This window comes from Corvus moneduloides, chromosome 4, assembly GCF_009650955.1.
Source record: "Corvus moneduloides isolate bCorMon1 chromosome 4, bCorMon1.pri, whole genome shotgun sequence".
NCBI classification, from domain to species: domain Eukaryota; kingdom Metazoa; phylum Chordata; class Aves; order Passeriformes; family Corvidae; genus Corvus; species Corvus moneduloides.
The window spans coordinates 14,954,876-14,981,363 of NC_045479.1; the positions used below are offsets into that span (position 1 = coordinate 14,954,876).

The 26,488-nt window shown below is 40.8% G+C and overlaps 2 long non-coding RNA genes across 6 annotated transcripts in view; one reads left to right on the top strand and one right to left on the bottom strand.

Annotated features, from left to right (window-relative positions):
* On the bottom strand, positions 1-23,030 carry LOC116443276. 4 transcript variants are annotated; one of them, XR_004239803.1, is made up of 6 exons: positions 21,445-23,016; positions 18,775-18,850; positions 9,896-10,028; positions 6,903-7,015; positions 3,643-3,761; positions 1-3,245 (listed from the first exon to the last, which is right to left on the bottom strand). It is a non-coding gene; the product is annotated as an uncharacterized LOC116443276 (long non-coding RNA). The 4 variants fall into 4 exon arrangements; XR_004239802.1 differs by having other exon boundaries at positions 9,419-10,028; XR_004239800.1 differs by having other exon boundaries at positions 6,903-10,028; positions 21,445-23,030.
* LOC116443277 overlaps positions 19,977-26,488 on the top strand; it is an 11,770-nt gene continuing 5,258 nt past the window's right edge. Inside the window, exons 1-3 of one of the 2 annotated variants that reach the window (XR_004239805.1) lie at positions 19,977-20,211; positions 20,329-20,385; positions 25,220-25,338. This is a non-coding gene — a long non-coding RNA (uncharacterized LOC116443277). The remainder of the gene's footprint in view (positions 20,212-20,328; positions 20,386-25,219; positions 25,339-26,488) is intronic. The other variant, XR_004239804.1, reaches the window with a different exon arrangement.

The window sequence follows — 26,488 nt, forward strand, 5'->3', positions numbered from 1 at the left end:
TTTGCAATCATATGGAGAAATCTTTCAAATACAGAAAATGCCCTGTCTTATAGATTTTGTTCCACAGCTTGCCATTACAGAATAGTTTCCCAAATATCAAGTAAAAATAAATTTAGGGGAAAAAAAGATTACTTCATGGTATCCATTCAAGAATTTTGCGCAATACAGTGACAGTAGACTGCCATCCTCTTACATAAATATATAAACTATGCCAAGGAAAAAGAGTGTTGGTAAATGTAATAGTTAATACACCATCTATTGTTCTGATAGTCACCGAGCATATTAGGTGCATTTCTATTCAACCATCACAATTTCTCTTTCCCTTCAGCCCTACGAGTACTAACTGGAATGTCAGGGCAGGAGTTGATTATGCAGCTTTGGCGGCGAATTGGTTTGTATCCAAACATAAAATGAGTTGTCTTGCACAATGATGCGAGGGGATTTAACTTTGCTGAGTCAAATTTCAGTAAAGCAAACAGACCCAGAGGGTCAAATGAATTAAAGGTACTGTGTCACTGTAACAAAACTATATTGCTAAACAAGCTTTGGATAGGGTTTGAGGTTTCAAATGCTTGTTTATTCCTGTGGCAATATGGATCACACAAAATCTTTTAAACCCTTTGTTAAAGATAGAAAAATATAAGGGAAAAAAAGAAGACTAAAAGTACTTAGAATGCAGAAAAATAAGGCTTTAATTTTAAAACTCCAATTTTCATTCACTATTTAAAGTCTATGTGAGAAAAGCACCATTCTTTAACAGGCTTAGATATAGTAAGAAAGACAAAGTATTGGGTTTTCTATTTCAGAAAAGAGAGTTATTCAGTTCACTGAGATAGGCTGGGACTTCTACTGGAGCTGTTGACAGAACCAGTCCTCCTCTGGAGAGGCATGGCCGTATGGGCAAGGGACAAAGACAGCACAAGAGCTGCAGGGGCAGGGAGCTCAGCCTCTCTCTCTGGTGTTGGCACTGAATAGCAAATTCATTGCTAGAAAAACTTCAGGACAATGTATTGACTGTTGGTTACATGGAAACATGGAAATTGCAGCAATGCCCTGCTGTCTCTAACATAGCTTTTTTGGAAGCTGTTTGTTAACAGCATTACAGCAGCTCTCCAAAGGACATAGCTTTAATGTTTCAAGCAGATTTTTCTTAAATAGAAAACAAAGGGAAACACACGTGAAAAAAGAAAGAACCAGCAAGGGAAGGAAAAGCACAAACCAGCCAGTCGTGCTTCTGCTGCCTACCTATCTTTCTGCAGTTTGGATCAAATAAAGCATCCTTGCAGCTCAAGATTTGGGTCACCAGGGAGTCAGAATAGCCCACCCACTCATGATTTTGCTCATTAGCAATGTTTACTCTACCGTATCAATTTTGCCCCTGTGATGGTCACAAAAAATAGTCGGTTCTAGGAGTGTGTCCTCCACACACACCACCCCCCTCTCCCATGCAGACTTTGAATGTGATTTATCCTAAGATAAGAACTCCAGGTGGGAATTGCAGGAGGAGCTGTCTGGATGCTTGCATAATTAATGCATTCCAGAGATGGGGGAATGGTGATGATTGTGATTGATCTTGGTACACGTGGGCCTGCAAAAGGGTACAAAATGCTCCTGGAGACTGGGCCAACTGGGCAAACTGATCTCCAGAGCTTGCAGGGCAGCTTCCAGGTGGATCCCACTCCAGCAGGGATGGGACACCTGCAGGGTACATCCAGCCCTGGGAACACTCCGTTTTGGACAGGGGAGTAACAGGGCTAAGATCCAGCCACACGTGGAGATAAAATCCTCAAGTAGCTCCGTGGGTGCTTTGCTGCTTTGCAATTGTGCTTTCTGCAAACCTGCACGTTTCCAGCTGTACCTGCTTATGTTACAGCCCTTTAGACCTGCTGGTATAATACACTGCATTGGCAATACTTAGGTACTGTATTAGCAATAAATCTCATCAAAATCACCCACATTATCAGTGTCATACTTCTTGCACCTGACTGAAGAGTCTTCTCTCAACTGCTCTGCCAGAGCACTGCTGAGTCTAGTCTCACTTTTTTTTATCTTTTCTGGACATGATTCCAGCATAGTCCTTGGGGCTTTTCATTGGGTCTTGTTTTCTTAAAGAAGCTGTCATTTTGTGTTTAATTCTCACTGATCTTCGCAAATTGTTTTATGTAACAGTCTGAGCTGTACATTGGTCACCTTGAACTACTTAGAACATAGGCCTTGGCACAACAGGATCTAATTTTTCTTGTTTGCAAGGACATTCCTTATCTTCCCTAAGGAATAAAAGTCTGTATTGTGGTCACTAAAGATATTAGAATGCTTTTTATAAGATTAAATGCATTAATACCACTGTCCTGTCTAAACAATATGAAATTGTATCATTCAGGACTTTTTACTTGACACATATTCTCAAGGGGAACTAGTGCAAAACAATTCAGACATGTCTGACAGGCTGTAGGGGAAAATGTGCTGTGGTTAAAAATTCTGGTGTTTTCTGTGACAAAGCCTACATCTTGCAAGTTTGGTGTAAGGACTTAAAAGCTGATAGAAGACAGATTTTGTGTCAGTGACAGGTATTTAAAAAGTCACTGTGCATATTTAATAAAGATGACTTTGATTTCAACAGAATACTTTCCTAAAAGGTTTCATTTGCTGTGGATGGACATGAGCTGTAAGAGGTCTAGTCAACAAAAGAAAAGGAGGGGTCTCCCTTCCTCAGGTCCCAGCAACACAGATGTCCAAATCAAGAGTACAGAGGACAGAGCTGCTAAAATGCACTGTGAAGAACTTCTCAGACAGAGATACTGGATACCAAACTTACTCTAGGTGAGAAATGGCATCATAAGAAGGAACTGGGGAGTTAGGGTGGTCCAGCCAAGTAGATTGGAAGCAAAGAATGTCATACTGGGGAGTGAGCAAAGAGCTAATCAGATTGGGAGATCAGGAGCTGGGATCCACTGTGACTTCCTGTAGGAGAAGATGGGGTCTGGAATGAAGTGGGGAAAGAAAAGGGACAAGGACGGTGAGAGGCTGGAGGAGACACAGTGGGTTACCTTACATCTGGAATATACATCTATCAAATTACTTGCCATCCCAGCCAACAAGCAAATCCTCAGTTCATGTTTCTCACCAGTGACCATCAGCAATCCTCTTCTGGGAGTGCTTTACTCAGAGGATGACAACCCGTGACTGGTAGTGGCACTCCATTAACTCAATTAGCAGAAATCTGTGCTGATACTGCAGTTGTTCATCTGCTGAGGAGAACAAGGAACCAGGATAAAATTAATCTCTTTCCAGCTTGTTTTAATTTTTCTTTTTTTCTGTTTAAGAAAATAAATAAAGAATTTGTTAAAGAACATTACTGAGATTGCTAAGTAAAGCAATTGAAATAGGAAAGAGAAGAATCAAATAAATTATGTTTATTCTGCTTAATTAATTTTTTCTAATGTGATATTAGGAGCTTATCTCCCCTGCTTATCCCATTCTGGTCCGATAAGTAATTAGCCCAAACTCATTTAGAGCAGTGAATATGCTAGTACAACATAAATATTTCTTCCAGTATGGTTTTTTTCGTGTATTTGCTATACAGGCTTATTTTGCGCTCTCTGTTAGTACAGTGGAAAAACGAGAATGCAACTGTGCACTCACCCTGATTTATCTGTTCTGGACATTGTGCCTGCTGCCCTTACATTTAATCTCAGGCTGTGCAGTCTCGTCACAGACTCTCTTCTCTCTGGTCACAGACTCTTTCCATCTCTGCGTGAGATCTGGAATATTTTGGAAGTGACTTATGGAACAATAATGCCATGGTAATTTCCTCAGATATCTCCAAAATACAAAGGACCCTTTGCTCACTCAGAGGAGCAGCTTATTGCTGCCTAAGAGGAAAATGGAAAGCTAATCATATTTTTCAAAGGAAAATAGGGGCCCATATTTGTGTCTTGGCTCGCATTCGCTCTCTCTTTGAAACAAGCCTTAATGTTCCAGCTTACGTAAGCTATGGCTGAACCTGCCAGATCAGCCTAGAGAAACAAGGTCTCCTATCAAAACTTATTGTTTTCAGACATGAAATTAATCCAGTATTAATTCAAGAAAACTACTGAAATTGTTGAAGAGTCTTAGCTGTTCCCAGTGCTTGCAGCTGCTCCACCCAACCAATAACCTGCACAAGGGCAGAGCTGCAGCTGGAACCCGAAGGAGAAATCGTTTATTAGCAAATTTCAACAAAAGGTGGACATTGTCCAGTTGTTCACTGTGGCAGGGGCTCTCAGCATGGAGCTGGCTGTCATGGCCATAGGACCAGGGCACAGGAGAAGGTGAGGCAGGGCAGGCAAGAATGCCACTTGCTTAATTTTGTCCCCAGTTAGTGCTGGGAGCTTATCTCCACCTCTTGTCACAGCCCAGCCTGTTAGGGAATTAACCCAACCTCATTTACATCAGAGAATATTCTAATACAGTCTAAGTATGTCTTTCAGTCTATAATTGAATGCTCTAATTATATAACAAATTTGAATGTCACAATGTAGATTTGCTTCATCACAGCTGTGTTCTGGGACCCATGACCTTCATCTTGATGCTTCCACTGCATAAAGGCGGGTTACTAAAGCACATGGTCTCACCTGAGGAACAACACGATGTATGATTACATGCAATGTGTCCTTATATTACTGGTGAGGCCACTGTGAGCTATGGTTTATACCCCCTTGCTGCTGTCAGCCTTGCAAGGAGCAAGGGATCCAGGCAGTGACATTTCAGTCAAGGTTTTGGTTCCAGAAAATAAGCCTGTTCTTCGATGCACCCCTATTCAGAAAAGTGTGTAAACACGCATGAAACTTATCTTCAGGCTTAAAAGAAGGCACACATTTATGAGTCCCTCCTGAACGAACTCTTTACTTCAACCACTATATACATATAAATACATATAGGTCTTGATGGATGGATTCCCAACATTTTGTACACAACACACATATATATATGTATTTAGTTATTTAACTTGGAGAACAAGAACAACCTCATTTTGGAAATGAGGTTAAGCTTCTGTGAAAGTAATGAAAAAATTCTCATTATGAAGACATGTAAGAAACACTGATGCTCCTTTATGGAGGCAGGTATCTAAAATAACAGCAGTCTGTACCCAAAACACAGACACAGGCTGCTGCTCAGGACACAGGAGTATTTATAGCACAAGAAGGTGGAAAAATTTCACCAGCTACCATTGAGGAATCTGGGCTATGTGTGGGCTTGATATTATGACAAATGTAGAAGAAAGCTGAGAACAGACTGTCGAGATTTACTTTTCTAAAGAAGCATAGATTTAGTGCTTTTGTGTTAAAACTTGGCTAAGAAAATGACTGGGAATTGTAGCAGAAACAATTTATCCTGAATGTATTCAATGTGCGCCCTTATTTCAACAAGGGATCACCTCAAAAAGCATGCTCAGATCTAAGCTCAAACTTAATAAGCTGAAACAACTTGGTAGATGATGCAAATAAAAAAGGACTACTTATTTTATACATATTAATAACCTTGCAGATCAACACCAGATTGCACACCCAAATATTTATGGTTAAACAGCAGAACTGTCTCTAATACAACACAGTTTGATTAAAGATCTCTCATTCAGTCTAGATAATGAAAATAAACCATCAGTGCTAATGACACCAGTGGACTCGAGATACCTTTGAAGACACATGAAAGGCAAAGCCCCTTTAATCAGGGGTCAAGTAATTTCCACTGTGGCATGGCTACCTCATTTGCTGCTACCTATCATACCTGCCAACCCTTCTTGGCATGGACTTTCTCCCCAGTCCGCCATGGCTGCAGCAATTGCACAGTGATGCCTTGGCAAGATGTTTTCCCTGGCTCCTTGAAGTATTTAGTACAGTGCTTTAGCCTGGACATCCATCAGCTACTCTTTGCATCTCTGGAGCAGGAGCATTATTTTCCTACCCTTTGGTAAGGTTCACGACTATTACCTCCAGTGGCAACCTAGCTAATACAAGTTTTGCTTTGAAGAGCAAACAAACCACTTATGGAGAACGTATTGGATCCTCTTAGCAGCCCTTGTTATTCTTGCTGTGGAAGGCAGCATCTTCCATTGCTTACTGTCAATCCTTGTTGTTTCTAGCACACACAGTTGGAATTGATGACCATCATTCCTGTCAGGTGGGTCTTCTTCATGCACATTGGATCATCCTGGGGGGGAATTCTTGGGGATTGCCATTCAGAGAGTGCACAACAATTATATCCCATGCTCGCTGCTGACTGTGGTGGAAGGAGAAGTGGTGGTGGGCAGTTCTACTCCACACTGAGACAGAGACCAACATTCAGACTTTTTCATAGGCACTTTCTGTTTCTCAAGGCGTCTAGTTTTCCTATCATCTTTGATGTTTCTGTTTTCCAGGATCTATTTTAGCATTGTAATTATATGTAAATAATAATTCTAAAAAAATCTTTTTTACATTCTGGAACTGAATATCTTGAATTTCCATATGCTGAAATGAGTATGAGTGGTGGAAGATTCTCCTATTTTTACTGTCAGTTCTTTCCTGATTACTCAGAAGTGAGAAATGGACAGGACTGGCAAGTTCTGCTTTCCTAGAATTTGTGTTTTCTAGCATGACTTTGATGCTTGGTACTAAGCTTTCAGAGATGTTTGCTTTGATAACTGATTTTGAATCCTGTTTGGCTTACTTTCTTTGCTATCTTCACAGGTTTTTTCAGGTCTGTGGCTCAGTAACGCAGTGCTACTAGCACAATTTACGCTTCCAAGATATGTGCAATCTACCCCACGGAATGCTGCTGCTCATGCTGCCCACATTGTAGCTATGTGTGATAATGCTAAACAGCCCCAGAAAGCAAGTGTAGCCTTGTTTCACATCAGTGTTCCAAGTGAACCAGCCTCTTACTTAGATGGACTCCCAGGTGCAGCTATCCACCCCTCTCTGCAATGCTGTGATGATGGAGTAAGAGCTGAGTGCTGAAGTTCCACAAGGCATCCCTGAGGCCCACGTCAAGCAACCTGAAAAAATAATCAATGGAAGTGGTGATAAGCAAAGCATGTCATTCCACATGTTCTTTCAAGATGCTCTTTTGCATGAATATCTGGTTTTCTGGGCCTGAGTCCAGAGGCTGCTCTCTTCCAATTCTGTGTCATCTTGTGCGGTATTCCAGTGCAAATGACCTCCCTTATAGCATAGGGCAGAGAGACACTTTCCCTGTCTCACATTTTAATATTTTAACAACTCCGTGTTTCCTCTTGTAAAAATTTGGCGTTCTTTCCTAGGTTTTTTTCAACAACTTTTTAAATTTGACTCCTGCAGTGACATCGTGGTCTCTTCTTAGCATTTCTACTACAACCAAAATGTCTTTCATTGTGTTTTTGCTGCTACCTACTGGACTACAACTTGCTTTTCTAATATCATCACCGCACCAATGGCAATCTCTTTTTAAAGAGATTCACATCATCTCATGTCACAGAATCTCATGTCAAAGTAGGGCTAGCTTTCTGCTCCTGACTTCTTTAAAATGCCTTGCTTATCCGTATTATCTCTGTTGTTCATATTTCCCTATCATTGCTTTTGATCAGCCCGTTTCCTGTTTAAACTACCCACACAGGATTTTTGCAATTTGGTAAACAAGATCTGTGGTTTCCTACCATGGCAGGAGTTTCAATTTCAAGTGTTAGATATTTGATACATCTCTCTTCATCTTTCCTTTGCATCTTTACAAAGGACGTTATTTGTCACTTTATTTGTTTACTGTCATGTTCCTTCATGTAATTTGACACTTTTCATTGTCTCAGCACTATAGAATTTTTATTTCTGAGTTTTTATTTTCTTTATGATGCACCGTTTTTGCGCTTACCCAATTTGTTCTGCCCATATTAAAGCTGCTGCAGATATATCACTTTGTTTTCCTGAAGCAGCAAGGCAAATGTAATGGCTCACTCCCACTGAGAGGGCCCTGCCCACCCTTGACTCTTTCCAATGTTAACCACATGTTCCCACCTCCTCCTCATGCTGTGGTGCTCATCTGTCTCTTAGGGAAGTAGTTCAGCTAACTAAATCAGCAGAAAGCCAACCAGTTAAAAAAAAAATCATCTTCTCTCAGGTTGGTGAGCCGAAACAGCTCACAGAGATGTTGGACAAGGGCCAGCACTAGCTTAGGAGAGAGACTAGGAACACCAGGACAGGACCTGGAGAGAGACAGGATCACCTTACACAGATGGCAGCAGTCAAGCTTTACAGAGACATGGGCATACTGGAAAATGTCACACTGAGCATTTTCCCTCTGTAACACTATTTCTCCACCTCATCTTGGCTCCAAAAGTAGCTTACAGAATCACTAAGTGATCCGAGCTGGAAGGGGACTCAGGAGGCCCCTGGTACATTCATCTCTCTCCTTGCAGGGTCAATACTTCGCTCAGACCAGGCTGTTCAGGGTTTTATCCACATCTGGAAAACCTCCAAGGATGGAGAGTGCCAGACCTCTCTGAACAGCCTGTGCCAATGATTAATTATCCTCACAGTGATTTTTTTCTCATCCTTATGAATCTGAGCATGATCAAAGTCAGAATATCATGCAGCACTAGATTTTTCAGCTTCACCTCACTGATTTCTAGGTATTTTGCCTTTGAAGTTCATCCTTCCCAGACTTTTCTGCTGGGCATTACAAAGAGCATCACTGATACCATCAGTTATATAGCACATCTGACCCTGCATGGTGTTTGTGTCAAGATCTATTTCTGAGTCTTTTTGCCATCTGGCAAGACCCACATGTTTAAGCCAGCAAGGTACTTAAAAATACATCAAACAATAAGTACAGATCAATCTGTCTCCCACCATATTGGTAGATCTTTCACACTTGTGCTATTTTAATACAAGGCCTAGGTAGGCCGTGTGACCCCACGTCTGCTTTACTAAAAAAAGGTTGCTAACCTATAAGTGACAATACAAGCACTTCAGCCAAGCAAGATATATAAGAAAAAGCTAGAACAAGAACAGAAATGAAATTGATGAGTTGATAGCCATCACTTGAGGACTCATGGAAAAATTAACAACTGAAATAACTCTAAAACTCTGAGGGGGAAAAAAAATCAAAAATCAAAATAGAAGATAGCAACTCAGCAAAACTGAGGATCAACCTATTGCAAGGAGCAATAGAGTCTGGCACTTCCCCGTGTGATTACCATCTTCCTGACCAGCAGAAATCCAGTGGTTACTTGCATCAGAAGTGGGAAGGGTATTAATGCTTAGGCTAATAGCACATTACTCACAGCCATTTATTGTGTGTACAATCCAACAAATGGCATAATTGCTCCATACTCATAAATTGTGTTTGTGATCCCACTTTTGAGCCTCCATGCAGAGGAAAAGACACCCATATAAAAGTGACCAAAAATGCTGAGAGGGTTATACTACACCATTGCTCTAGCCATTTCTTGATTGCTGTATTCATCTTCGGTATTAAAGTGGTCCATGAAAAGAAATAGGCTGAGTTTTGGTTTTTCTTAATTCCTACTATGAAGGCCATTTTGGAAATGCATTCTTATGTTCTTCTCCACATTTCTCTGTCATAGCCAACATTGTGCAACCTCTGTTTTGGCATGTGGGGTGCGATGCATTGCTCAGTCCTGTTTGGTTGGCACACTTCCTTCTTCTCCATCCTAGTTGCCAGATGACAGTCTGCCTTCCTGGGGTGACTCAGCCTGCAAGCTGACTGGTTTACCTGTCCCTGCTGCTGTCATCTGCACGTGGATATGCATCAAGGCAGGATATGGGTGGAGATGGAAGCACAGCCCAATTACAGAATCAAGAATGCAGGCAGGCATGAATGCATGAAATTAATATTGGTAGAGTGTAACTCCGGCTTTCTTCCTAAAATCTTAAGCTCTATCCACCTCTTAAGATGACTTCCAGCAGAGTGAAGAATTGGGCTGGTGTTGCAATCTAGGGATTCAGTGTTCACAGACACATAATAGATTCAGACAATTCACTGTGTCATCCATTTGCCAAAGAAGCTAGCCACCAAAGCTGGAAAAAAGAAAAAAAAAACAGCTAGGAACAAGTGTAAAGAAAAGTTATTTTTTGAAATTGAAACAAGCTATCATTTTACTTCAGCTAAACAAGATTGTTAAAAAAAATATATTAAACAGTTGTGAGAGTGTCAAGGTTTGGGAGAAAATGCTGAAGAAGATGGAGGGATGAGAAAAAGTGACAATTTGGCCTATGAAGCCCCACGCTGTCCTGTAGCAAGGTCAGCTGTAATCCTACAGACTCATCAAGGAGACAGTTGTCTTGACTTTGGGGAGGGAGGGAAGGAGGTGGGGAAGGGAGGGGAGGGAGGGAGGGAGGAAGGAAGGAGTTCGGAAGGAATTTGGAAGGAAGGAAGGAATTTGGAAGGAAGGAAGGAAGGAAGGAAGGAAGGAAGGAAGGAAGGAAGGAAGGAAGGAAGGAAGGAATTCGGAAGGAAGGAATTCGGAAGGAATTCGGAAGGAATTCGGAAGGAATTCGGAAGGAAGGAAGGAATTCGGAAGGAATTCGGAAGGAAGGAATTCGGAAGGAATTCGGAAGGAAGGAAGGAAGGAATAAGGAAGGAAGGAATAAGGAAGGAAGGAAGGAATAAGGAAGGAAGGAATTCGGAAGGAATTCGGAAGGAATTCGGAAGGAAGGAAGGAAGGAAGGAATTCGGAAGGAAGGAAGGAATTGGGAAGGAAGGAATTCGGAAGGAATTGGGAAGGAATTCGGAAGGAAGGAAGGAATTCGGAAGGAAGGAATTCGGAAGGAAGGAATTCGGAAGGAAGGAAGGAAGGAAGGAAGGAAGGAAGGAAGGAAGGAAGGAAGGAAGGAAGGAAGGAAGGAAGGAAGGAAGGAATTCGGAAGGAATTCGGAAGGAAGGAAGGAAGGAAGGAAGGAAGGAATTCGGAAGGAAGGAAGGAATTCGGAAGGAAGGAATTCGGAAGGAAGGAATTCGGAAGGAAGGAAGGAAGGAATAAGGAAGGAAGGAATAAGGAAGGAAGGAAGGACTAAGGAAGGAATTCGGAAGGAAGGAAGGAATTCGGAAGGAAGGAATTCGGAAGGAAGGAAGGAATTGGGAAGGAATTGGGAAGGAATTGGGAAGGAAGGAAGGAAGGAATTCGGAAGGAAGGGAGGTGGGGAAGGAAGGAAGGAAGGAAGGAAGGAAGGAAGGAAGGAAGGAATTCGGAAGGAAGGAAGGAATTCGGAAGGAAGGAATTCGGAAGGAAGGAAGGAAGGAAGGAAGGAATTCGGAAGGAATTCGGAAGGAATTCGGAAGGAAGGAAGGAAGGAATTCGGAAGGAAGGAATTCGGAAGGAAGGAAGGAAGGAATAAGGAAGGAAGGAATAAGGAAGGAAGGAAGGACTAAGGAAGGAATTCGGAAGGAAGGAAGGAATTCGGAAGGAAGGAATTCGGAAGGAAGGAAGGAATTCGGAAGGAATTCGGAAGGAATTCGGAAGGAATTCGGAAGGAAGGAAGGAAGGAAGGAAGGAAGGAAGGAAGGAAGGAAGGAAGGAAGGAAGGAATTCGGAAGGAATTCGGAATTCAGAATTCGGAAGGAAGGAAGGAAGGAAGGAAGGAAGGAAGGAAGGAAGGAAGGAAGGAAGGAAGGAAGGAAGGAAGGAAGGAAGGAATTGGGAAGGAATTCGGAAGGAAGGAATTGGGAAGGAATTGGGAAGGAATTGGGAAGGAATTGGGAAGGAATTGGGAAGGAAGGAAGGAAGGAATTCGGAAGGAAGGAAGGAAGTCGGAAGGAATTCGGAAGGAATTCGGAAGGAATTCGGAAGGAAGGAAGGAATTCGGAAGGAAGGAATTCGGAAGGAATTCGGAAGGAAGGAAGGAATTCGGAAGGAATTCGGAAGGAAGGAAGGAAGGAAGGAAGGAAGGAAGGAAGGAAGGAAGGAAGGAAGGAAGGAAGGAAGGAAGGAAGGAAGGAAGGAAGGAAGGAAGGAAGGAAGGAAGGAAGGAATTCGGAAGGAATTCGGAAGGAAGGAATTTGGAAGGAAGGAATTCGGAAGGAATTCGGAAGGAAGGAAGGAAGGAGGGAATTCGGAAGGAATTCGGAAGGAAGGAAGGAAGGAAGGAATTGGGAAGGAATTCGGAAGGAAGGAAGGAAGGAATTGGGAAGGAATTCGGAAGGAAGGAAGGAATTCGGAAGGAAGGAAGGAAGTCGGAAGGAATTCGGAAGGAATTCGGAAGGAAGGAAGGAAGGAAGGAAGGAAGGAAGGAATTCGGAAGGAAGGAAGGAATTCAGAAGGAAGGAAGGAATTCGGAAGGAATTCGGAAGGAAGGAATTCGGAAGGAATTCGGAAGGAATTCAGAAGGAATTCGGAAGGAAGGAAGGAATTCGGAAGGAATTCGGAAGGAAGGAAGGAAGGAAGGAAGGAATTCGGAAGGAAGGAATTCGGAAGGAAGGAATTCGGAAGGAAGGAAGGAAGGAAGGAAGGAAGGAAGGAAGGAAGGAAGGAAGGAAGGAAGGAAGGAAGGAAGGAAGGAAGGAATTGGGAAGGAATTCGGAAGGAAGGAAGGAAGGAATTCGGAAGGAAGGAAGGAAGTCGGAAGGAATTCGGAAGGAATTCGGAAGGAAGGAAGGAATTCGGAAGGAAGGAAGGAAGGAAGGAAGGAATTCGGAAGGAATTCGGAAGGAAGGAAGGAATTCGGAAGGAAGGAAGGAATTCGGAAGGAATTCAGAAGGAAGGAATTCGGAAGGAAGGAAGGAAGGAATTCGGAAGGAATTCGGAAGGAATTCGGAAGGAAGGAAGGAATTCGGAAGGAATTCGGAAGGAAGGAAGGAAGGAAGGAAGGAAGGAATTCGGAAGGAAGGAAGGAATTCGGAAGGAAGGAAGGAAGGAAGGAAGGAAGGAAGGAAGGAAGGAAGGAAGGAAGGAAGGAAGGAAGGAAGGAAGGAAGGAAGGAAGGAATTCAGAAGGAAGGAAGGAAGGAAGGAAGGAAGGAATTGGGAAGGAATTCGGAAGGAAGGAATTGGGAAGGAATTCGGAAGGAAGGAAGGAAGGAAGGAAGGAAGGAAGGAAGGAAGGAAGGAAGGAAGGAAGGAAGGAAGGAAGGAAGGAAGGAAGGAAGGAATTGGGAAGGAATTCGGAAGGAAGGAAGGAAGGAATTCGGAAGGAAGGAAGGAAGTCGGAAGGAATTCGGAAGGAATTCGGAAGGAAGGAAGGAATTCGGAAGGAAGGAAGGAAGGAAGGAAGGAATTCGGAAGGAATTCGGAAGGAAGGAAGGAATTCGGAAGGAAGGAAGGAATTCGGAAGGAATTCAGAAGGAAGGAATTCGGAAGGAAGGAAGGAAGGAATTCGGAAGGAATTCGGAAGGAATTCGGAAGGAAGGAAGGAATTCGGAAGGAATTCGGAAGGAAGGAAGGAAGGAAGGAAGGAAGGAATTCGGAAGGAAGGAAGGAATTCGGAAGGAATTCGGAAGGAAGGAAGGAAGGAAGGAAGGAAGGAAGGAAGGAAGGAAGGAAGGAAGGAAGGAAGGAAGGAAGGAAGGAAGGAAGGAAGGAAGGAAGGAAGGAAGGAAGGAAGGAAGGAAGGAAGGAATTCAGAAGGAAGGAAGGAAGGAAGGAAGGAAGGAATTGGGAAGGAATTCGGAAGGAAGGAATTGGGAAGGAATTCGGAAGGAAGGAATTCGGAAGGAAGGAAGGAAGGAAGGAAGGAAGGAAGGAAGGAAGGAAGGAAGGAAGGAAGGAAGGAAGGAAGGAAGGAAGGAAGGAATTGGGAAGGAATTCGGAAGGAAGGAAGGAAGGAATTCGGAAGGAAGGAAGGAAGTCGGAAGGAATTCGGAAGGAATTCGGAAGGAATTCGGAAGGAAGGAAGGAATTCGGAAGGAATTCGGAAGGAAGGAATTCGGAAGGAATTCGGAAGGAAGGAAGGAATTCGGAAGGAAGGAAGGAAGGAATTCGGAAGGAATTCGGAAGGAATTTGGAAGGAAGGAAGGAATTCGGAAGGAAGGAAGGAAGGAAGGAAGGAAGGAATTCGGAAGGAAGGAAGGAAGGAAGGAAAGAAGGAAGGAAGGAATTCAGAAGGAAGGAAGGAAGGAAGGAAGGAAGGAATTGGGAAGGAATTCGGAAGGAAGGAATTGGGAAGGAATTGGGAAGGAAGGAATTCGGAAGGAAGGAAGGAAGGAAGGAATTCGGAAGGAAGGAAGGAAGGGTGAGTCTGCTGTCCTGTACATTTTGCTCTGCGAGCAGCCCTCAGTGACTGGCCAACACCTGATGATCTGCCCAGCAACATGACCCCAGCAGCCTGCCAGCACTTGGTGATTTAGTCCAGCAGCAGCACTGAAAACTTTCTTTCTCCATTGGTGAATGGATCAGCACAGATGTGTGACCTCACCAGGCTTAACGCAGTCAACAAAATACTTCTGGTGCACACACAGTTGTTTATCAAGCCATGCAAACATGCAGTGCTGCTATCACCTCAAAGCAGCAGAGTTAATTTTAACATACGCTGAGGTTTCCTGGAAGTCAAGGGAAATCAAGTTCCAATTGAAATTTGGCCGTAAGTGTAAATGTCTGCCAAACTATGGCCTGTATACATGACCTGATGCCTCATTTCTGTTTTCTGGTTTACAAATGTTAAAAAAATTCTTCAGTTGTGAAACTACCCAAACTCTCTTGCAACATGAATAGGACCTTTGTTTCCTCAGATGTAATAGTAAATATTGCAAAGAAAATACATGAGTTGTGAGTAGGTGACCACATAGACATTTTCAGGGTTAAAAAAAATGAGTTTTCTGTGCTTACAATTAACCTTATCATCATTAATTCCCATCATTAATTATTGCTGCAAATGAGCAGCTTCCTAGAGAAGAATGAGACCCAAATTACTGTTGGAGCTGAAGGAATGGTGGGTGCAGCTCACCCTCTCCAGCCTGAGACCTGGATGGACACCAAGCAGCTAACACTGTCCCACTGATCACAAAGCCCACAGGGAGTCCAGACAAACTGCTCTTTATCCTACAAAACTGGCTGGAGCTTGAGAAGGAGCTGGGACAATGAGGAGGATGATATAGACAAAAGTCATGAACACAAGCAAACCCTGCTCCCATGGTTCCAACACTCCACTACAAATATATCTATTAACTACCAGTGGTGGTCTGATGGGAGCATATCGAACCAATATTTAAGAAAAAAAAGATTCAATCACTCACCACGCTGGTGAATCCTATTGATATCATATGTAGGGGTTTAAACACATTTTGAAGGAAGTAATAATTGATAGGTGGATAAATGGGAGAAGAGATTAAAATGCATTGATGACTTGAAAAGACTAGATCATGCTAGAAATCATTTTATTCAATATAAATGGAGACAAACATGCTTTTAGCATAATATTGGAAAAAAACAGCATTTGGTATAAAGCAAGCCTTCATGAAAGTGTTAAGTAATGCTTGTAAACTATGTCACATTGGACATAGTGTGCATTCAATACACAATGGTGATAAGGAACATCATTTAGGAACATATAATATAGATAATCAGGAAAAAAATAGATCAGTGAGTAAGGCTGACCATTATCGCTCTTCCTGCTTACACTCTCAAGTCTTTCAAACACATTTTTGAGTATGATAAGCTTTATAGTTACACTTCATAGCTAAATTGTGATTGAAGTGTGTGATATATGCGAAGGTGCATGTGATGGGACTCCATAAGCCTGTGAAAAATACGGGCCCAGGTAAGTTGAGGCCTGCAGAGAGAGAACACCTGAGAAGTTAGAGTACGGCCCAGGAAATGGGTGAAGGATATGAAAGAGAAGTGGAGAATGTTCTTTGTAAAGCAACTGGAAAGGGAATTCGAACACAAAAGAAATGGGATGATGTAGGCCTAAGAGGATCCTCAGCAGCAAGGACATCACATCCAACTCAAGTGCTCCAGTATATTATCACCACTGCCTAGTTATTAGCGTGGCAGTTCAAAGTGAGTTGTCACTAAACCAAACCAAACCTACACTCAGCTGCTGTCTTCTGTGTAAGGGGGAGGGGGTGTTACATCCTTTGGTAAGAACAACATGAGTTGTGGTTTGCACAGCATACCCCAAATTCAGACAGATGAAGTAAAAACTGAAAGCAAAGTCCTTCCAGCCCTAAGAGATTCAGTGTAGGAACATACATTTACCCATTTTTCTGGACAGCTGTGCCCAGAGTTCCTCCTCCTACATCCTTTCTGAAACCTCCAAAATGCCAGAAACTGACGCAGATTTGGTGCATTGTAGTCCTTCTCATGAACAATGCTCTCCCATCTGGTTACCTGATTTTGTAGGTGATAACCTAATGACTGCCACTGGTACTTCCTGGGATTACACAGTTGGGTTTTTCCACAATGCTTCTATCAAGTCATGCCCTTCTTCTGAGAAAAAGAGTTCTAGATTTAGGTTAAACCATCATGATACAAATGAACAATTACCCCCAGCACGGCTCTGTGGGTTGAATAGGCTGAATTGAGATGTGTTTTCTTCATGAAAGTGTACCACTGCAGTAAGAGCAGTCCACTGATCTCTTTAGGAAGAATTAATTAGACAGAAAAGAGATACTGAAAGAACCTGAGCTAAATGGCCAAAAATAGAAAAAAAAATGCCCAGAGGGGGCTGGGGAAGTGAAGTAGCTAAAAGAAAAGAAAGTAACAATGAGTTAACCAAGGGGAGAAAGTATATGATGCATTATTTTATACATCATCATTGAAAAAGTATGTCAATATCAGCAGATTCCTGGCTGGATCTGTGGCAACCCTGCAGATCCATCCTTCCAGCCGATGGCGAGGGAGCTGCAGCCAGCTTTGTTTCACTCACCAGGCAAGGAGCGGCATCGTGGGGCCCTTGTTAAAGTCCTAGAGTGGTTTAAGCAGCTTAAACTGCTTTATAAGCTTAAAGTATCTAAGTCTTCAAAGCTGCTTAAAGCTATTTAAGCCGCTTAAGACACTTTAGTCTGTTGGCGTGTGCAGTGGGGCTGTACCAACACGCTGGCCTGCAAACCAAAGAGTCCACCTTCAGATTTACAGGTCCCAGCAATGGAATCGTCTCACTGGGGCTGCCCTGAGCAAGCTCAGCTCAGCTGAGTTCTCTTCTCTTGGGTCATAGAATCATAGAAGAGCTTGGTTTGGAACAGATCTTTAAAGGTCATCTACCCCAACCCCCATTGTCTAATTGTCCCTCCCTGTGCTTTGCGATTAAGCCTGTCCTTGACACCTGACATGTTTGTCCCAGGGTCCTTGAAATTCTGCAAGTGTTGATCCAAGGGTAGGGTGTCTAATGATTTACCTGATGCAAGCCAGATTTATTATGTCAGTATTTACCCATTTGCACAGCAAAATTCACGAGCTCCAGTGTTTTTTTCATAAGAGAGAAAATTCTTGTGCAGTATGAAATAATTTTTCTGGTGTCTAAACGTTATGTATAGTTTTAAAAAAACAAAAGAACCAGTGGATATTGACTGAAGTATAGCCTATAAACACCAAACCTAAAAATATTTCTGAATTTCTGGGAAGTCATAACCCTGATCCTATCTTTGAGGATCATCTTTTTACTAGACTAAAATAACAATGGTGACTGCAAACACTTCCAGTTCACAGTCATATTTTGGTCAACACTACAGTCCACTCTGATGAGCACAGATTCCTCTAGAAAACATTTTTGAGCCAGTTCTTTTCATACTTATTAGTGACTAGAATTTTTCAGAAGTTTTATATGGGTTTGAATTTCTAGCAAAGAGTATATTTTCTGAAAAAAACCCTTAGTTTTAAGTAATTTTAAAAAAATAGAAAAATAAATGGGTTTGCTCAGTTTTCCTTTGTGAGTATGATTTTAAAGAGATTTATTTTGAGCTAACACAAAAAATATCATATTGCAGAATGCTATTTTACTTGCACAGTAATTCTGGTTGGCATTTTCTTGTGTATACGAGGGCTCTGTGCTCCCCTAGCTAAGATATAGATAGATAGATAGATAGATAGATAGATATTTATATGGTACACCATGACTGCAACATTTTGGGTTTTGAATGTTGAAATGTTCAGTTGTAATTCAAGCCCTCAAAACCTTCCAACCTTTTCAAAACACTTGCATTTTTTCTCATTCCCATTCTTCTGATTTTCCAAAATAGAAAAACATCCTAGAATTTTGAATAAAAAGAATTACTAAAACAGAGAATTTCTCACAGGTTGAGAAGTCTGCATTTGTTAGTTTTACTGACATCTGTATTTGTGCCGTTGTTTTGCAGACCCACTGGCATGAAAACAAGATTTTGTCCTTTTCCATTGGCAAAGATGATTTGATCTGTGTTTATTCTGGATATGTTTGTTTAATTCCTTATTTGAGCACTATCATAAATGATTAGGTCATTACTGCCCTGGGAAAAGAACTAGTTTAATAATTAACTTGTGCTTGGAAAGCTCTTCAACAGCTTAGAAAAAGACAGTAGGTTGCACATGAATCATGGAAATATAGATTTGGATGGGATCTCAAGGGGTTATGTAATTTCTTATTCCTCAATATTTTTAATCAAAGCTGTACCAAGCCTTCCTGAGGTAAAACAAACCAAAAATCCCACAACACAAAATCAAAGGAAAGATGTTTAAAAAAAAAAACAAAACCAGAGAACAACTGTTCAATATTCCATAACAGCACCTGACTATGCCCAAAACCACACATGGAATTTTCAAGTGCTTTCTTAGTGAAAATATGTTACGGATTACCCTGTAATAATTTGTATGCTCTGTCCCAGTTCCAGTGATCTCAGCCACCTGCTACAAAATACGCACCTGGTCCATCTCCTAACTTCAAAGAAAGTCCACAACTGTCTTGATAAGTTGAGATGACAGTCCTTCTGATTTGTATCTAAAATCAATAATGGCAAGTATTATACAACCTTCTTGGGTAATATATTCCAGCAATAATCTTTTCTTCTAGTTAGAATGTGTTACTGTAATGCTTATTATAGTACAGCTGAAAAAGGTTTCCTTGACATTCTGTGTGTCATTAGGGGGCATGAAAAAACATAACACTACCCTCTTTGTAATAGCCTTTTATGTACTCAAAGACTGTTGAACACCATATAACCTTTTTTTTTTTAAAGATTAAAACAAAACTAGAACTTGCAACCTTGCTTTATGGATCCAATTTTCCAATCTTCATCCTTGTTGATCTCTGGATTGCTTCCAGCTGATCTACATCTTTCTGAAATTATGGTGCCTCAGAGTAAAACAGTATTTTAGCTGAGGCCTCACCAGTGCCAAGAAGAGCATGCTAATTATCCCATCTAACATACACTGTTTTGAGCAGACAATTCAAGAAAATCTAGAATTACATTTATCTCTTTTCCTCAGCAGTATCACACTGTTGGCTCGTTCATGGCCCTCATTAATCATTAGATCTTTATCTGCAGTGGCATTTTGTGGTTACGCTTTTGATTTCATCCTCCCAAATGTAGCCCTCTGCGATTGCCTTTGTTCAAATTTTTCATGTTGGATTTCACAACCTATCAGGACATTTTTGAATTCTAATTCTGTCCTTGAGCACATTTTGCAAATCTTTACATGTTGTCACCTACCAAGCTTATAATGATTTCAAATTCTGTCATCTAAGTCTATATTGAAATGTTTAACAGATGTGTATCCATTAGGAGCTGTGCAAGACATCTCCAAGTGCAGCTACCAACAGCCAGGTATTAGGTTTACTTTTGACAGTGGATTGAATTAGGGGTGATTTCAAATGGAACAGCTTTCCCCAGTTCATTTATGAGCATACAGGACGATGTCAAAGCCTTACTCAGGTCAAGATACATCTTGGGTCTTACATACAGTCATTTGAAGTGCTTTTCCTTATCTATTGGACCAGTAGCCTTATTCAAGAAGGAAATTAGATTAGTTTGACAAATTCGTGTTGGACGCTTCTTATCACCTTCTTCTCATGGCGTGTATGAATTTACTTCTCAATAATTTGTCTCATTATCTTTCTCGGTATTGACGTTAGGCAGAGTACTCTGTAATTCCCTAGGTTCTTCCTTTCCCATTTTTAAAAGCAGGAGCAGTTATAACCCTGCAAACAGCCAACAACTTCTTAAGGGTGTTGAAATCTAAGCTTGCTGAGAATGCCAAATTTAAGAAACAAAAACCTTACTAAATTTTTTTTTCTTTTCCTTTTTTAAAACCCAGGTGCCACAATGGGAAGAATTAATGAAGAGCAAGGCTTTAAACCAAGTGGGTGTTTGGTTTAAAATAGTTTGTTTAAAATTATTCAAAATGTATATTGTAACGTCAGATTTCTGATAATTACCAAATATTGTAGGTATGATGCTGACTGTATTTCCATCTTAGGCTACATAGTTGCTGTAGGCCCTGGTGACTTATCCACTCTTTCAGGAACTCTCAGAGGTAAGTCAAGAGGCCAGTGGGTATTAAGTGAATTTCAGCAAGCACTAGAGGCTTGCGTACGTCTGACTTACTCAAACATTCTTTTACTTTTTGCCCCTACTCTGGCATATGTCATTCTGTTAAAAAAATAACATTGTTAAATACCTATCATTAATGTTTATGTGTATGTGAAGAAAGTAGCAAAATTAATAAACATTTCCCTCAACTCTGGGTACCTGTTATTTGTGCCTCTGCCCTTCTCTTCCTCTAACTTCATGGTATTTAAGAACCTCTCTTTCTTCCATTTTATGCTCCAGGAAAGTTGTAAGTCATTTTGTGACTGATTCTTTCTAGTTTTATCTCTAGATGTTTATGCCACTGCTTTATTACCCATCATCTTATATGCCCTTGATTTCACTCTTTGTAGGATTTCCTTTTTGATATTCAAGTCACTGGAGAATTCCTGATACAGATATACTGGTCTCTTACTACTTATCTGTCTTCCATGTCAGGATGGTTTGCTGGTGCACCTACAGCATGGTTTCGCTTACTCACAGGTTTATTTTCCTTATAATTTCTTCACATGGGACAGTTCCTAGCAGAGCTTTCAATTGCTATGATAAACAGTGGTCAGGTTCTTTTATTAACTTCATTTAAAAACAAAACAAAACCAGTGTGTTTCATCTGACAGTTTTCACATGAAAAAAAAAATAGGTTTAAAATAGGTAATATGTGGCTCTAAGCAACTTAATTATATCCCATTTTAAAAAATTACTTTGCCAATGAAGAAAAGGCGTGTCAGGATTTCAGCACAATGATTTATGATTCTGTCATAATGACAGATGTTCTTCATGCATCTCTAACATTGTAATCTGGAATCACTGTGTCTTTTTTTCATGTTTGCTGGTAAAAAGAAATGCACTATTAAAATACATTGTTATTTGTCTTCAAGGCTTTGTCCTGTATTAGCTTGGGAATCTGATTTGGTTTTGAGACGAGTTCTATAGTAAAACCACTGTAGTAGTGATAGTGTACCACAAAAGCAGCACTGCAGTTTGGGCCCTCTTTCTGGGCACTTACCAGGCTGATACACTCAAATCCAGGGAGGATCTGGCATGCTGCTGTGCTCCTCTGAGCCTTGGCAGACTTCAGCCAGGGTATCCAGCTTTTTGGTTTCCTGATCTTAAGCACCCCTTGCCTGCATTCAGGATTTATTACCCATACCCCTTGACTGCTGAGAGGCAGAATTTGAGCCTAGTGGGAGAGAGAATCAGTGAAGCATGAACAGAGAAAGGCATTAGCTCACAGAGGAATAAAAGTGACAAACCGTACCAAAAAGGAGCTTCTTTCTGCCACTCCCTGCCTCACACACTTCAGTTCGATAATCCTCCATCTCTACCCCTTTCTTAGGTAGAATTTTTCTTGGATCCCATGTTTCTGCTTAGTGGACTGCTGAGAGAAACTGAAGGGCCATGACTTTAGCTCAATAAAATAGTGGAGTGACAGAGACACAGGAATATCTGTACACATATTTTTTGAAGATTTGATGTTGCAGTGAAATTACAGTAAAGTTCTCTACCAGTTCATCTTAGGTATTGTGCTTCTTCACAGCATGGCCACACTGGTGACAGCTTGTGGGATAAATATAACTGAGGTTCAGAACTTCTGCAAACCATATCTCGTCTTGCTGCAACAGCTTCTATGGGTTTCTTATTGTGAGGGCATTGCTCTCAGTCCAGATCTCTGCTACAGTTATGTTTATTGGTTAGTCTTGCTCAGCTCAGAATTCTCAGGAGATGGTGCACAGAACCATCTTCCACAAAACAAAGAAGTTACAGGAAAACCCCTTTTGCCAGATGTGACTTTATAGCCTATCTTCACTAGGAAAAAATGTGTGATCAGCTATAAATTCACCCTTAAAAATGTAGTGAAATATTACATCAAAAAATACTCATTAACAGTGAACTGTCTTGGTGCCATTTTTATGAGCTTTTCTATATGATAGGCTAGGAGAAGAATCAAATACAGAGAATAGTTCTGCACTGAGGAGCAAAAGGTGTTAATTCATCTTTCAGATCTCTACTTTTCACAAATGAGATAACAAACAGGTGCAATCATCAATAGGCAATCCAAATCCTGCATTTGAGACTGCCTTCATGATCATTACTGACGGAAGATGATGTTGCTATATTCTGGGGGTTCCTGAAAGCTGCATCACATATTAAACTAATCCAAGTCTCCCCTGCTAGTTTTACTGCATGAGTTATAGTAGGATGCATGATAAGAAAAAGGAGATCTACTGTAGAAGATGTCTGAAGCCTTCACGAAGGTGAAATTTCTTTATCAAAGGTCATAGTTCGGACAGGGTCCCAACAGAAACAAAGTGAACTGTGTCTGCTAAGGGATGCTGAGATTCAGGCTAGTCTGGGAGCTAGACAGGCACAAGAGTGGATCTCCACTGCCGCTGAAAACCCCTGACCCTCGTCTCAACCAGCTCCACAGCTTCCAGATTACAGCTGGTGGACAGGACACAGGTGCAGGGCAAGAGCAGGGAAGTCTGTTCCCAGCCACAACTGCTCATCTGACCATGGTTTGAGAGACCTAACCACAAGCTAAACTTAGCAATACTAGTACATGAAAGAAAATTACTCCCATGAAAGCTACAAAAGGGCTTATTTTCAAGATGCTATGGCCTATCAGTGTCAGTTCTGCAGAGCTTCAGACACTGCTAAGTTGAAGCCTTAAACTGTATTCTTTAGGGTTTAGGGAACCAACAAAAGTTAACCTTTAATCAAAGGGCATGCAGATAATTCACCATTATGGTGTAAATACAGAAATCAATTTTCACAGATGGTTACTATTTCCTTCCTTCCTCAGGGCTGCAGATCTTTCAATTCATTTGGTCTTAAAAAAAAAAAAAGCATATGGCATTGCTCAAAGATTTGTACTTATGAAATCAACACATTTTTCAGCTACTACACGAATTTATTTGGGGTTGAAATATTTACAACATGGCAGAAAAGCAAAGTATGAATGCAGTTCTTTGTATTGTTGCAAAGCTGTCCTGTTAACAAGATGTTCTTTTTCATTTTCTCCATTTTGCAGAAAGCCAGAAACCATAAGCTGTAATCATATTATTTCTTTTTAATCATGTGCCTTTTCAACCCTTAAGGAAAATAAATAATAATAATAATAATAATAATGTTGCTCATGGTCATGAAGAGACATATTCATGCGCTTACATGCACAGCCATTCTGTTAACTTAGTAATTCAGTTCACAGCAATAGGGTAGTTTTGAAGCAAATACCCATTTGTCACATATTAACTGGTTTCTCAAAGTGATATTGATGTGCACAAAGCAGATTCCTGTTGCATGAAACCAGAACTCTACAGCATTCCAACACTCAGTGGAGTAATTGGTCCTAAATCCTCATGTGCACTTTCCATGACAAGAACCTCTCCTATGTAGTTAAGGTACATGCATTCCCCAAAGCTGTCAGACCCTGAAGAGTGGCCTCAGAGCATGAAGGAGGTTGCATAGTCAGGTACTGCATGTATCTTCCTATTTGTTGCCAACTTCCTATCCTCAATCAATTTAGCAGTGTCTATCCGTCCTGCTTTATCCTCAGTCATTCGTATTTTAGATCTGAAACCCTTCCTTTCTCATTTTTCTGTCTTTTGCTGCTGAACCCATCGTTTTTGTATTGTATTTTCCCCACACTTCTATCTCCTCTACCACACTGGAAGTGTCCTCTCACACCTGCCAAAAACACTCAAGTAATTGCAGTCTGCAACCTCAAAGAAATTACATTTCCAACAAATGTGTACTATGATAGAAAGTGGAGTTTTTCAAGGGGCACAATAACCCAGTGGCAGTCTCAGAGGTTGAGCAAAGCCTTATGTATGTAGCTGCAGTAGGCTGGAAGTAGAAGAATAAGATAAGAATCTTATCAAAACTTCTTTCTCAGAAGTCTTGGAGACTAAAGCCTTGAAGAACTTCTCAGATGTCACCCACAGCACTACTGAGGACAAAATCTCCATACCTTCTTTACCTGTGGCATACTTGCTCACCCCAAAGGAATTAGTGACCAAGGAATAATGGTCAGAGGCTGCAAGACTCTAAAGAATGGCAGTCATTTACTTGGACATGGCTCTGGGTTCTGAAATCTCATGTGAGGATGGTGAAAGTATGGCACCAACTCACAGAAGATGGCCTTGATGATGCCCTTCAGCATCCAAAAGCACTCACCACTGGTTATCCTGTCTGTCACAGTCAGCAGAGTCCCAAGCGTTACATTTATTTTAAAATTTGTATCTTATATTCAGAAAACACTGCAGCATTTGAGTCTCAACAAAGTATTATGGAGCAACAGTGGCATTTTTATTCTTCCAGACCAAAATTACTGAACTGCTCAAACATGATCTTCACAAAGCATCACAAACACTCCTAGAAAAACATTGTCATTGCAGTACTTGGTCAGACCCATGACTGGTCTGGTCTGATAGGTAATGTCAGTGGAGAGTAGTGCCAAATATCCATGAGTAAGTCTCATGACTCAACTGTTACTTCAATAATTGGGGGTGGCTGAATATACATGATTGGAATTTTGTCAGGCGGTGATGATGATCTCGCATATCTCCACAAAGTTGTTAGCTCTGACACAATTAAAAGTATTTACCATGTGTGCATTCCTTTTTAATTACATGTTTAACCCACCAACAACTTACTGAAACAACAAAAACTGAAAAAATAGCTTAATTTTTTTTTTAATATTTTGAACTCTAAGGATGCTAATCTAAGAATATTACTCACCATCTTCTTTTATCATTTCTATGTTTGCTTGTTTTCTGGAGAAGTGCATGTAAACACTCACTAGAAATGCTACAGCTACTTCAGTCCTGCTCTAAGAAAATCTTCCAGAAAGACTTTGCTACCAATGCAAAAATCCAGGCAGAAGCTGTGTAACTGTGAGGTAATATTATGATTCTTTTCACCACTCTGGGTAATGACAAACTGGGCGCCTTTTAATTCAATTAACCCTAAATAAGGGATACGGGGAAAAGAGTTGTTGTAATTTTTAAAATATTAAATGGACCTCATCTCTTTTTCTCAGCTTCATAATTTTTTGGTTGTGAAGAACAGCTCATTGCATACTAGTGGAAATGCAAACGCTTTGTTTTAAGAGAATTAGGTTAATTTTCCAGACTGGCTTCCTTTTGAGGTCTCTTCATTACCCCATCAGCCACAGCCAGTCTCTGCATATCCTATGCCCCTCATCAAAATGCATTTTCCTCAGCCTATAGCTCAGCACCTACAGCTCATTCGATTGGGGTATTATGCATCTCCTCATCAGCCTCTTCTGTATGCACTGTCCATATCTACATCAAGCCCCTCCCTCTGTACCCTTTTCTTTCTCATCCTTTGTTGAAGCCTGCATTTATTTTCAAAGACTCCTCTACTCAGCCTTTTATGTGCGGTGCTTTAAATCCTTTTATTCCCCTGAGCATTCCCAGCTATCCATTCTTTCCCGGAGAGGAGGTGGATCTTCCTTGAAGTCATTATTCAGGGAAAGAAGACTAGGCCCCATGATTTGATTGATTTCACAAGTCATTTAAATGAATAGTATGTAGGCACAACTAGCAAATGCTTGTTAAAATGGTTAATTTGATCATTTCTTTTCAGTGATAGTAGGAGAACAAAAAAATCACAAAATGGGTAGCTGAGCAAAATGGCAAGAATTATGTTTTTTCCTTTGAAATAATATTAAATGACAACATAAATCCTATAGAAATACTTATGGGATATTACTATATCTACCAAGAGTTCATTATGTCTTACATTATTAGAATGAAAGGCAAAGAAATGAGTGATTATGTTATGATGTTAAAGCTGCACCAATTTTTAGTTAAGCAATTGCATTACTAGCAGTGCAGTGTGCCAGAAAAATGACTGGTTCGGTGACAAAAATCCTTTTCTATTACAAAGCCCCTTTTAAGATAATTAGCAACGGGACAGAAAATAAGATACAAACTATCTATAAATGTAGGAAAAATGGGAAATTATTCTGATGATCTAAATTTGCCTTAAGCATTTGCTTGTATGACAAAATCACTACAATGATT